This window comes from Trachurus trachurus (assembly GCF_905171665.1).
Source record: "Trachurus trachurus genome assembly, chromosome: 12".
Classification (NCBI taxonomy): domain Eukaryota; kingdom Metazoa; phylum Chordata; class Actinopteri; order Carangiformes; family Carangidae; genus Trachurus; species Trachurus trachurus.
This window is the reverse complement of record NC_139908.1, coordinates 29,076,906-29,088,504: the sequence shown is the minus strand read 5'-3', so window position 1 is coordinate 29,088,504 and position 11,599 is coordinate 29,076,906. Positions and strand designations below refer to the sequence as shown.

Here is an 11,599-nt window from a genome sequence, read left to right as displayed (position 1 = left end):
AAAACACAAGAAACTAAGAGTTTGTGGTCTCAGAGCTTGTTGATCTGAACGGTGCAGGTTTCAGAGACATCCTCAGCAGCCGCATCATGTTTTTCACGTTGTAGTCGATGAGCAAAAGAAAAAGAAAAAACACACCCACATAAGGTTCTCTAAGACCTTTCGGTTCACTACCTTCACCGAGGAACCTTCTTTTTCTGGGTGATGCCCTGATATTCCTGGCTTGTTACTTACTCTCCAGCTCTCCCCCTCTGCCTTCTTTATTTTTCTCACCTTTCGTCCCCTGAGAGCCTGCCAAAAACTGATTTTCACCAACTGTTAAGAGCGGTGGAGAAAATGTAAAATCAAGATCTCAAAGCTGTCTCGACCTGGCGTACCAATGCTGGATGGACTTGATGTGTGTGTGTGTGTGTGTGTGTGTGTGTGTGTGTGTGTGTGTGTGTGTGTGTGTGTGTGTGTGTGTGTGTGTGTGTGTGTGTGTGTGTGTTCAAAAACACATCTGACGAGCTGCTGGTTTTTTTTTTTTTTGAAGCGAGGAAAGAACTTGTGAAAAGCTTTGACACGCTGGGGTTTACAGGGTGTGTAACGGTGTTAGAAGCTTTTCTGACTGCACTAATGAAACTGACAGATGGAGGATGGACAGAGGAGAGGAGGGGAGGAGGGGAGGAGGGGGTGCTCGTATCTAAACTCTTCAGACACAAGTGAGCTGCTGCAGGAGACACAAACACCGACATAAAAACATCTAAACAACTAGGAACTGGGCTCCACCAAGGCCACAGTCAAAACACATCAAGGAGTTCAAACTCAGAGTTTGTGAGCCAGTCAAAGGGCTGTGGTGTGGCCGATGACTGACCACTGAACGTATCCCTCCACCAAGTTTGGTGCAAAATCAGTTCAGTACTTTTTTGTGTTATCCTTCTAACACACATACACACACACACACACACACACACACACACACACAAACATAAAGCTCCTTGGTGGAGATACTGGCAGAAAACTGTCACTTCATAAATATCATATCTGTATACATACATGTACATATTCTCTCTCTGCATAAAACTCTGAGCAATAAAACTTCTTAAAGCAGTTAAGGTTTAATGTGCAAAAACAACAGGTCATAGTGTGTGTGTGTACTGACACACTGACGCCTTCATGAGAAGATGAACTAGCAGAGGTCCACAGAAAAACACCACTGTTACAGCTGTGTTGTAGCATTCCCCATAAGAGGCAATGGGTGCGGTTAGCGCCCGGCTAACGGGTCAGAAGGAATGTAAAAACATTTAAGAAAAGAGTTACAGATTTATTTTAGAAGTCAGCAAGAAAAATAAATATTTAACTGTACAATAGATTCCTGTGAGCAGCTGCTGCTGTTTTCAGCTCATGTCTGAGTTGTGTGAAACGAAGCTCGCGCCTTGTGTTAGGTTGAAAATGCTAAATGGAATACTGTGATATTTGTTCAGGTGGTAAGTTAAGGTTGGAAGAAGACTACGCCAGTGGATGAGAAACCATCTCATGCAAAGAACTATAGTGCCAGGCAGACAGTCACATTAGCCACAATAAATACACTAAACTGCATAACACCAGGTCACAGCACACAGCACTTCTGACTGTATATGCACATTTATATCCAGAGAAACCTTCCAAAAAAGTAGATGGGTGCAAGAATGTCATGAGAAGAGAAGCCTCCACATCTACCAGTCTAATATGTAGCATCATTGTCTGTAAAGAAGCACAGAACCCCCTCTGAGGAAAGTTTGACATCCTGAGTGAGATGGGGACAAGTGGGTCCAGAGGGACGTTGGACGTTGGACATGTGGTGAACTACTGAAGACAGAAACAACACAAACAACTGTGAACAAAGCTGACTACATGATAGAATTCAAGTACAAAGAAGCCACTAAACAAAGAATGTTTAAAGGGATATTTCAACATTTTGGCAAATTCTCGTATTGCCATAATCCCTATAGTCATAGAGAAGGTTCATTCCCTTTAATTGTTGGTGCAAGCTGTTTTTAGATCGGCGGGGCAGAGACGTGAGCTCTGGCGTACAGTATTTCCGCCTTTCCCTCATCAAACTCATCAAATACACAATCCAACTCCAAAACGCTCTGGTGGACAAGTTGTGACCTGCACATTCACCATGGCGTGGTGAATGTGCAGGTCACAACTTGTCCACCAGAGTTACTTGGAGTTGTTGGATTGTGTATTTAATTTGATGAGAAAAACATGGAAATACCATGTAGCTCACGTCTCTGCCCCGCCGATCTAAAAATAGCTTGCACCGACAATTAAAGGTAATGAACCTACTGCTATGACTATAGGGATTATGCCAAAATGTTGAACTATCCTTTAAGTCCCGTATTTGCATTTCTGATGAAGCTGATTCTATTGGCAGTCAGTACTCTACCATTCCTTTTGTCTATATTGTCTATATATCCCACAACCCCCCAGTGTTGCTGCCATCCACCTTAAATGTGAGCAGAGTGACCATATGCTTTAGACTCACTGAGTCTCTACATATCTGTGGTGACTCACTGCTGCACCTCCAGCATCTCAAGGTTTACTGCACCGCAGCTTTTAGGACGAATGGTCTGAAGTGAGAATGTGTGTTTAACAGATAAAATACACTTGGGTGTAAAACACATACACACACGCACGAATCTGTGTGAAGCTTGCGGAGGATGGAAAAGCCTCCGAGTGTCACAAAAGTAAAAAGCGGAGCACCAAAGTGCAAACACACACCAACGCACAAATGTGAAAAGTGTGTACTCGTCTGACAGAGTTCAGAGTGGACCGAAGCTTTCAAGAGAAGAACAGTCGACTAGAAATGATTCATTCCAGCTGTGAAAACTAAACAGGATCCACTCCCAAACAAACTTTAATATAAAAAGCAGAAAATGAATAAAATGCCAAAGATGAATTGGTTTTTCAGTCGTATGTACCAGTCCAGTGTTTCTGTAAAGTAATTCCACAAATGGCTCCAGTAACTTCCAAACATTTAATAGTTAATTATTAATTAATACGATTCTCATAATCAGTAAACTAAAAACTCTGTGGGATCCAACACAGTGAAGATCTGTGACATGCAACAAATAAATAGGAATGAGACGAAGGTGTGAATGAATAAAATACATCAATGCAGTCTAAAATGTAAACAAGGCTTCTACCACGGCCCTTAAACACATCACTCAATTATCGCCAAAGAATAATCCAGTCCAAACCGGGACCAGAAGTCTTTATACTTCACCTTTGAATTAAAACCACATGAGACTTGACTATCAGCCTCCCTCATTTCACACTCTCTCAACTGACTGACTCAGCAGCTCAGGAAAAAATCTGGGAGCTAAAATGAAAGTGACCAGTTTAGTAAACTCACGCTACAGCTTTTCAGATTCTGCCTCAGAGGAGAAAAAAAAAAGTAAAAGGCGCAGAACTGTCCGATAAAAGAACAGAGATACGACTGAGAGGTGAGGGTCTGGTTTAGACCATGAAGCGGTGCTCTTTGCCGTCATGGGCCATCAGGATGACGTTGCGGTTGGAGGTCCAGATGAGGCGAGCCAGCTTCAGGTGGTTCTGGGAGCCCGGGGAGGCCGGCTGCACCGGAGGAACCTGGTAGGTCTTAATGCAGCGAGCTGAGGGGCCGAGTTCAGCATCCCGATGCTGCCCAGCAGACTGGTGTTCATCTGAGGAGGACAAACATACTGCATGTAAATCATCCATCTAACTAATATTAGAAGTTCCAATATGGAGAACCATCTTAAAGGTCACAAACACTGCTCAGGTCCAACTGTAACTATCTCCCCCTGAACTATTGACTACTTATCTATGTTTGTACTTGTACGTGTTCTCTGTTGTATGATGTCATTGCTCAGTTGCTGTCTTTCTTATGTGTGTACAAGTGAGCGCATAAACAGAGTCAAATTCCTTGTATGTCTGTACATACTTGGCAAATAAATCTGATTCTGAATCTGATAATCGAATCTCTGCACATCCTCGCCTTTTTTTCTCTCTCTTTCTTCTCCTCTTCCTTCCCCACTAAATTCATGTATTTATTGTATATGTACCACATCATTTCTTTGTATTTGTATGTGCATGTTTTTTTATTTACCTTTTTTTTCTATAAGAATCAAAATTGTATTGGTAACTATGATTAACTTGATCTTGTCTTATCAGTCCTGTATCTTTGACTCTCTGGCTGCCAATAAAGTTTAAATGACAAAAAATAAAAAATAAAAAGCTGAACAAAATGGATAACCACATATCTGCCTATATTAACCAGCAGGAAGCAGTTTTTATTGTTTTCAGTTCATACTATCATCACATGATGCATATTGAAAGATTTGCAATGATTCAACAAAAAAACAAGAAAGTGAAAGCTGAAGCCTAATCCGACTTAATGAATAAACATGTTTCCAGCATCAAACTGTTTCCATTCTGAAGTACATCAGGACCTAAGAAAGACTTCTCTTTTTTAGTTTACTTGCATTATTTGTAAGATCAAAATGATTATGAATAATAAGAGAGATCAGAGGAATCACAGGTGAGTAGAAGTCTTTATCCAACTGGCACCTGTTATTGTGGAGCACCATAATAACAGGTACTAGTCAATACCGTCAATGTTTGCAAGTTAATGAACATTTTGGTGAGAAAACCTTCATCACTACTTCCTGTTAGTGATGGAATGAATCAATCTCTGAGGAAATGCTGAGTTTAACTAGTGAGGCCAACAGTGAAGAAGGCCGAGCTAGAGAGAGAGAGAGAGAGAGAGTGTGTGTGTGTGTGTAGGAAAAACACAGCAAGGAGAAACTCTATCATTTCCTGAGACGACACTGCCCCTCCCTCTCTCTCTCTCTGGAACACACACACACACACACACACGCTGACCGACAGAGGTCTGCCAGCTCATTACCACAGCAGCCGTCTTGCCGGCGCACTAGCAGTGGTTTATGCTTACAGTAATGCCATTAGTGTGTGTGTTGTGTGTGTGTGTGTGTGCGTGTGTGTGTGTGTGTGCGTGTGTGTGTGTGTATGTGTGTGTGTGTGTGTGTGTGTGTGTGTGTGTGTGTGTGTGTGTGTGTGTCTGCAGACAGTCGTGTCAGAGGTCGTAAAGACCTTTCATTCAAAATAACAGTTCTGGGAAGAAGATAGAAATTCATGGTTGTGTATGTGTGTGTGTGTGTCATGTTACTTTGCATAATATTATCCTAAGTTAGATGTCTAGAATGCATTTTTCTGCTTGAATGTATCAAATTATTACAAACACGGATCAAAACGTGTAATAATGAATAGGTAAATAATAAATGAATAAATAGATGTTATTTTTTCATGTACAGCTGGATGCTCATGTGTACATAAAACCTTTAGTTTGTAAAAGAAATGTGATAAATACTTAAAGCAGAAGTAAGCGATCCGGTCGTTTTCGCTAATGCTGGCGTTCCAGGTAGGCTTTTGAAACCGTAAATTACAGTTTCAAGTCACAACTTACGATTTTGTAGCGTTCCAGGCAACCCACTCGTGTTTTTCCGACCTGTTTTACCTGTGAAAGTCACTATAACGGCCACTCGTAACTTCCGACCCGTGAACTCGTACCAGATCGAACTGGTACGACTTCACAGGTCAACACGAGTTGCCTTGAACGCACCATAACAGTCCTCGTCCCTACGTCACCACATTCAGGCGCATCCCTTGGCTGCACACACAGCCCTGCATGCCGTTCTCTCTCCTCATTGGATAAAACTTGTAGGATACGAGAAAAGTTTTCTCCTGGGCTCAGAGCAGAGCAGAGTGACTGACAGACCCGTGTTTCGGTCCAAACACGTGTAAGTGATTGCTGTTGGAAGATATAACTATTTAAGACTTATATTAACACAAAAATATCGCTTACTTCTGCTTTAAAATTAAAAACAAAAATGTGATTAAATAGTAAGAATGATCTAGGCCTATTCATTAGTAGTTTGTTAGTAATAATAGTAGACTTTGCTATTGCTATATGACTTAAATTAGCATGAACAGCTCAATGTAGAAGAAACGCTGCTGGTTCAGCATAAAAGCTCTGCATGCTAACAGGTAGCACTAACAGGTTGCATGCTAACAGGTACGTTGCCTGGTTTCTATGTTTCCCTTCTTACCTGCAAAAAAGGTGATGTTCTCTGCTTACACGAAAAAGGGTTTCTATGTTCCCCGCTTACTAAAAAAAAGGTTTTATGTTCCCAGCACTAAGCCTAACCCACCTAACCCGACCACTTCTCTTCTTTTGTCTCGCTTTCTTTCCTCACCTCTTTTCGTTTATTTATTTATTTACACTAAATAAATTATCATTACTACTACTTTTATTTTTACTAACAACATCTTCCCCTTTTTTTTCCTATCTTTTTTAAAATTTATTATTCCTATACCTCGCACAAGGTATGTGATTATTATTTCTTTACTGTACTTCAATTATTTGTTAGATCAAGGTGAGATCATGTTATAAGCCTTTCGGGTTTCAGACCTCACCTGCACATTTCTTTTATCGTATCTTTCTTACTAGTAAGAGATATAAGTAAATGTTTTGTTTTATTTATATGTGCAAATAAATAAAGTCTAAAAAAATAAAGTCTAAAACCATAATAGTCGATCACAAAACCAAAAGAAACTAATAAATAATCATGGTGGATTTACTGAACAAAGTTTCTGAAAAAAATCGCTGCACTGGCTGGATTGAAAACTTCTGGAAAGGATATTATGGTCCAGATTGCCCACCACAGATCATCCAAAGGGGAAGTTTCTGCATTATGTTCCGTTGTGTGTGTTTAGAGATGTTAAAACTACAAATTAAAGCAGAAGTAAGCGGAATGTTTGTGTTAATATAAGTCTTAAATAGTTCTATCTTCCGACAGCAATCACTTACTGTATATACAGTGTTTGATCTGTAAGCCGAGGAGAAAACTGTCCTTGTATCCTACAACCTTTATCCAATGAGGAGAGAGAACGGCAAAAAGGGGCGGTCCTCTCTGTGTGTGCAGCCAAGGGATGCGCGTGAATGTGGTGGCGTAGGGACAAGGGCGGGGACTGCTAACTCCATCGGCTGACAGGAAGTTAGCCAAAACCACTGGATCGCTTACTTCTGCTTTAATGCTACTGCTATGTTTCCTGCCTTATTTTAATAAGCGGGGAACATAGAGATGAGCCAGAGTGGCTGTAGCCTCCAGAAGCATTAGCCTCTTAGCCTTGTAAACACAATAATGCTGAAGCTGTCAACAACAGGATAAGTAAACAGCTATTGCTAATGTTAGCTGTAGCTAACTTACACACAGCTGAAAATGTTACTGTGACATTTGTCTTGGGTGTGAACAGTTGACTGGTTGGTTGGTTGTCAAATGATGTCTTTCTTTACATACAGTAAGTGTGTGTCTGTATTCATGTCATTTACCTGCCAGAAGGAGATGTGGCTGTCAGCGTTGGAGTACGTTGCCAGGTAACGGCCGTCCGGTGCAAAAGACACAGCTGTGATTGGACCCTTGTGACCGTGGATGTTCTGCAGAGAGAAAAGAGGGAAGGTCGTTTTAAAAGCAGCTGAAGAAAGTTTGGCTGTTGGACAGTTTCATCAGTGAACCCTTTGATTAGCAGTCTCTTTTTTCTTTGAGACTGTAACAAAAATCAGGTTCTGTGGGCAATGTGGTAAAATAAAATAAAATCACAAAGAAGGAAAAAAAAATGTAATTTCTCTGTTTGCAGAGAGTGGTGTTATTTCACCATCCATCATCCATCCATCGGCTACACTGCTATCCATGCAGGGCGGCCAATCCCATCTGACGTAGGGTGAAGGTGTTCACCTGGACAGGTCACCAGAGCCACATATAGAGACAAACAACACACACACACTCACATTCACACCTACAGGCAGCGACAGACACAAACAGAGCACCTTTCATAAAAGACGCTGTATCTCCTTTCTAGAAAAAAAGCAGGGATTTTGGTGAAACCCAGCCCATGTTTAACTTGGGTTTTCTCAGGAACAGAGGCATGTAGAAACAAACAGGTTTGTGGCCATTTGAAGCATAAAGTTTCACCTTTCAAATGAGCTACAGTATGTGTTGGTTGCCAATAATATAGAATACACTGTGGCTCTACAAAATCGTCAAAAATGGTCCAAATTGCCGGTACACTTGACTAAAACTTTGGAAAGGAGCGTGGCACTCAATGAGTTAACTTGTAGTTTATTGAAATGACCAACATTTGTTTCAACTCAAAAGTAGTCTGCTGTGCATACTTAAAGTTAGAACCATATAAAACAAAAACAGCACCTTGTAAAAAATATTAATAAAACAAATGCATCTGATAAATCACCCATCTGCTTCTTGTTTTTTTTCTGGTTCCACTTCCAAAGGGTGATGTTGGCGTGTTGTCATGTTTGTTGTATTTCCACCGATTGTGTGACACTTGCGACATACCGTTGTATTTTTGTCCACGAGGGTCATACTTAAAGCAGAAGTGAGTGATCCGGTCGTTTTCGCTAATGCTGCGTTCCAGCAGGCTTTTGAAATCGTAAATTACAGCATCAAGTCACAACTACGACTTTGTAGCGTTCCAGGCAACCCACTCGTGTTTTTCCGACCTGTTTTACCGGTGAAAGTCACTATAACGGCCACTCGTAACTTCCGACCGTGAAGTGGTACCAGTTCGATCTGGTACGAGTTCACGGTCGGAAAATACGAGTTTCCTTGAACGCACCATAACAGTCCTCGTCGCTACGTCACCACATTCACGGCGTTCCTTGGCTGCACACACAGCCCTGCATGCCGTTCTCTCTCCTCATTGGATAAAAAACTGTAGGATACGATAAATGTTTTCTCTTCGGCTCAGAGCAGAGCAGAGGGACTGAGAGACCCGTGTTTCAGTCAAACACTCTATGTAAGTGATTGCTGTCGAAGATATAACTATTTAAGACTTATATTAACACAAATATATCACTCACTTCTGCTTTAATTACGAAAAACTACGTAGTTCCAAACGCCAGATCTGAAGTAGGATCCTCCATTTCAGGTAAGGCATTAGCCATGTTGCAACGAGCTAGCTTCTCATGTAGCTTCTGGGTGGCGCAGCTCAGTGGATCTGCGCTCGACAATAGCCCCGCCTAAGGCGGGGCTATTGTCGAGCGCAGATCCACTGAGCTGCGCCACCCAGAAGCTACATGAGAAGCTAGCTCGTTGCAACATGGCTAATGCCTTACCTGAAATGGAGGATCCTACTTCAGATCTGGCGTTTGGAACTACGTAGTTTTTCGTATTAAAGCAGAAGTGAGTGATATATTTTGTGTTAATATAAGTCTTTAAATAGTTATATACTCTCGACAGCAATCACTTACATAGAGTGTTTGACTGAAACACGGGTCTCTCAGTCCCTCTGCTCTGCTCTGAGCCGAAGAGAAAACATTTATCGTATCCTACAGTTTTTATCCAATGAGGAGAGAGAACGGCATGCAGGGCTGTGTGTGCAGCCAAGGAACGCCGTGAATGTGGTGACGTAGCGACGAGGACTGTTATGGTGCGTTCAAGGAAACTCGTATTTTCCGACCGTGAAGTGGTACCAGTTCGATTCTGGAACGAGTTCACGGGTCGGAAGTTACGAGTGGCCGTTATAGTGACTTTCACCGGTAAAACAGGTCGGAAAAACACGAGTGGGTTGCCTGGAACGCTACAAAGTCGTTAAGTTGTGACTTGAAGCTGTAATTTACGATTTCAAAAGCCTGCTGGAACGCAGCATTAGCGAAAACGACCGGATCACTCACTTCTGCTTTAAGTATGACCCTCGTGGACAAAAATACAACGGTATGTCGCAAGTGTCACACAATCGGTGGAAATACAACAAACATGACAACACGCCAACATCACCCTTTGGAAGTGGAACCAGAAAAAAAACAAGAAGCAGATGGGTGATTTATCAGATGCATTTGTTTTATTAATATTTTTTACAAGGTGCTGTTTTTGTTTTATATGGTTCTAACTTTAAGTATGCACAGCAGACTACTTTTGAGTTGAAACAAATGTTGGTCATTTCAATAAACTACAAGTTAACTCATTGAGTGCCACGCTCCTTTCCAAAGTTTTAGTCAAGTGTACCGGCAATTTGGACCATTTTTGACGATTTTGTAGAGCCACAGTGTATTCTATATTATTGGCAACCAACACATACTGTAGCTCATTTGAAAGGTGAAACTTTATGCTTCAAATGGCCACAAACCTGTTTGTTTCTACATGCCTCTGTTCCTGAGAAAACCCAAGTTAAACATGGGCTGGGTTTCACCAAAATCCCTGCTTTTTTTCTAGAAAGGAGATACAGCGTCTTTTATGAAAGGTGCTCTGTTTGTGTCTGTCGCTGCCTGTAGGTGTGAATGTGAGTGTGTGTGTGTTGTTTGTCTCTATATGTGGCTCTGGTGACCTGTCCAGGTGAACACCTTCACCCTACGTCAGATGGGATTGGCCGCCCTGCATGGATAGCAGTGTAGCCGATGGATGGATGATGGATGGTGAAATAACACCACTCTCTGCAAACAGAGAAATTACATTTTTTTTTCCTTCTTTGTGATTTTATTTTATTTTACCACATTGCCCACAGAACCTGATTTTTGTTACAGTCTCAAAGAAAAAAGAGACTGCTAATCAAAGGGTTCACTGATGAAACTGTCCAACAGCCAAACTTTCTTCAGCTGCTTTTAAAACGACCTTCCCTCTTTTCTCTCTGCAGAACATCCACGGTCACAAGGGTCCAATCACAGCTGTGTCTTTTGCACCGGACGGCCGTTACCTGGCAACGTACTCCAACGCTGACAGCCACATCTCCTTCTGGCAGGTAAATGACATGAATACAGACACACACTTACTGTATGTAAAGAAAGACATCATTTGACAACCAACCAACCAGTCAACTGTTCACACCCAAGACAAATGTCACAGTAACATTTTCAGCTGTGTGTAAGTTAGCTACAGCTAACATTAGCAATAGCTGTTTACTTATCCTGTTGTTGACAGCTTCAGCATTATTGTGTTTACAAGGCTAAGAGGCTAATGCTTCTGGAGGCTACAGCCACTCTGGCTCATCTCTATGTTCCCCGCTTATTAAAATAAGGCAGGAAACATAGCAGTAGCATTAAAGCAGAAGTAAGCGATCCAGTGGTTTTGGCTAACTTCCTGTCAGCCGATGGAGTTAGCAGTCCCCGCCCTTGTCCCTACGCCACCACATTCACGCGCATCCCTTGGCTGCACACACAGAGAGGACCGCCCCTTTTTGCCGTTCTCTCTCCTCATTGGATAAAGGTTGTAGGATACAAGGACAGTTTTCTCCTCGGCTTACAGATCAAACACTGTATATACAGTAAGTGATTGCTGTCGGAAGATAGAACTATTTAAGACTTATATTAACACAAACATTCCGCTTACTTCTGCTTTAATTTGTAGTTTTAACATCTCTAAACACACACAACGGAACATAATGCAGAAACTTCCCCTTTGGATGATCTGTGGTGGGCAATCTGGACCATAATATCCTTTCCAGAAGTTTTCAATCCAGCCAGTGCAGCGATTTTTTTCAGAAACTTTGTTCAGTAAATCCACCATGATTA

The 11,599-nt window shown here is 41.7% G+C and overlaps 1 long non-coding RNA gene across 1 annotated transcript; it reads right to left on the bottom strand.

The window, feature by feature from the left end:
• Positions 1-2,984: 2,984 nt before the first annotated feature.
• LOC310994460 lies at positions 2,985-7,519 on the bottom strand. Its single transcript, XR_014595790.1, has 2 exons — positions 7,412-7,519; positions 2,985-3,683 (listed from the first exon to the last, which is right to left on the bottom strand). It is a non-coding gene; the product is annotated as an uncharacterized lncRNA (long non-coding RNA).
• Between the last annotated feature and the right edge of the window lie 4,080 nt (positions 7,520-11,599).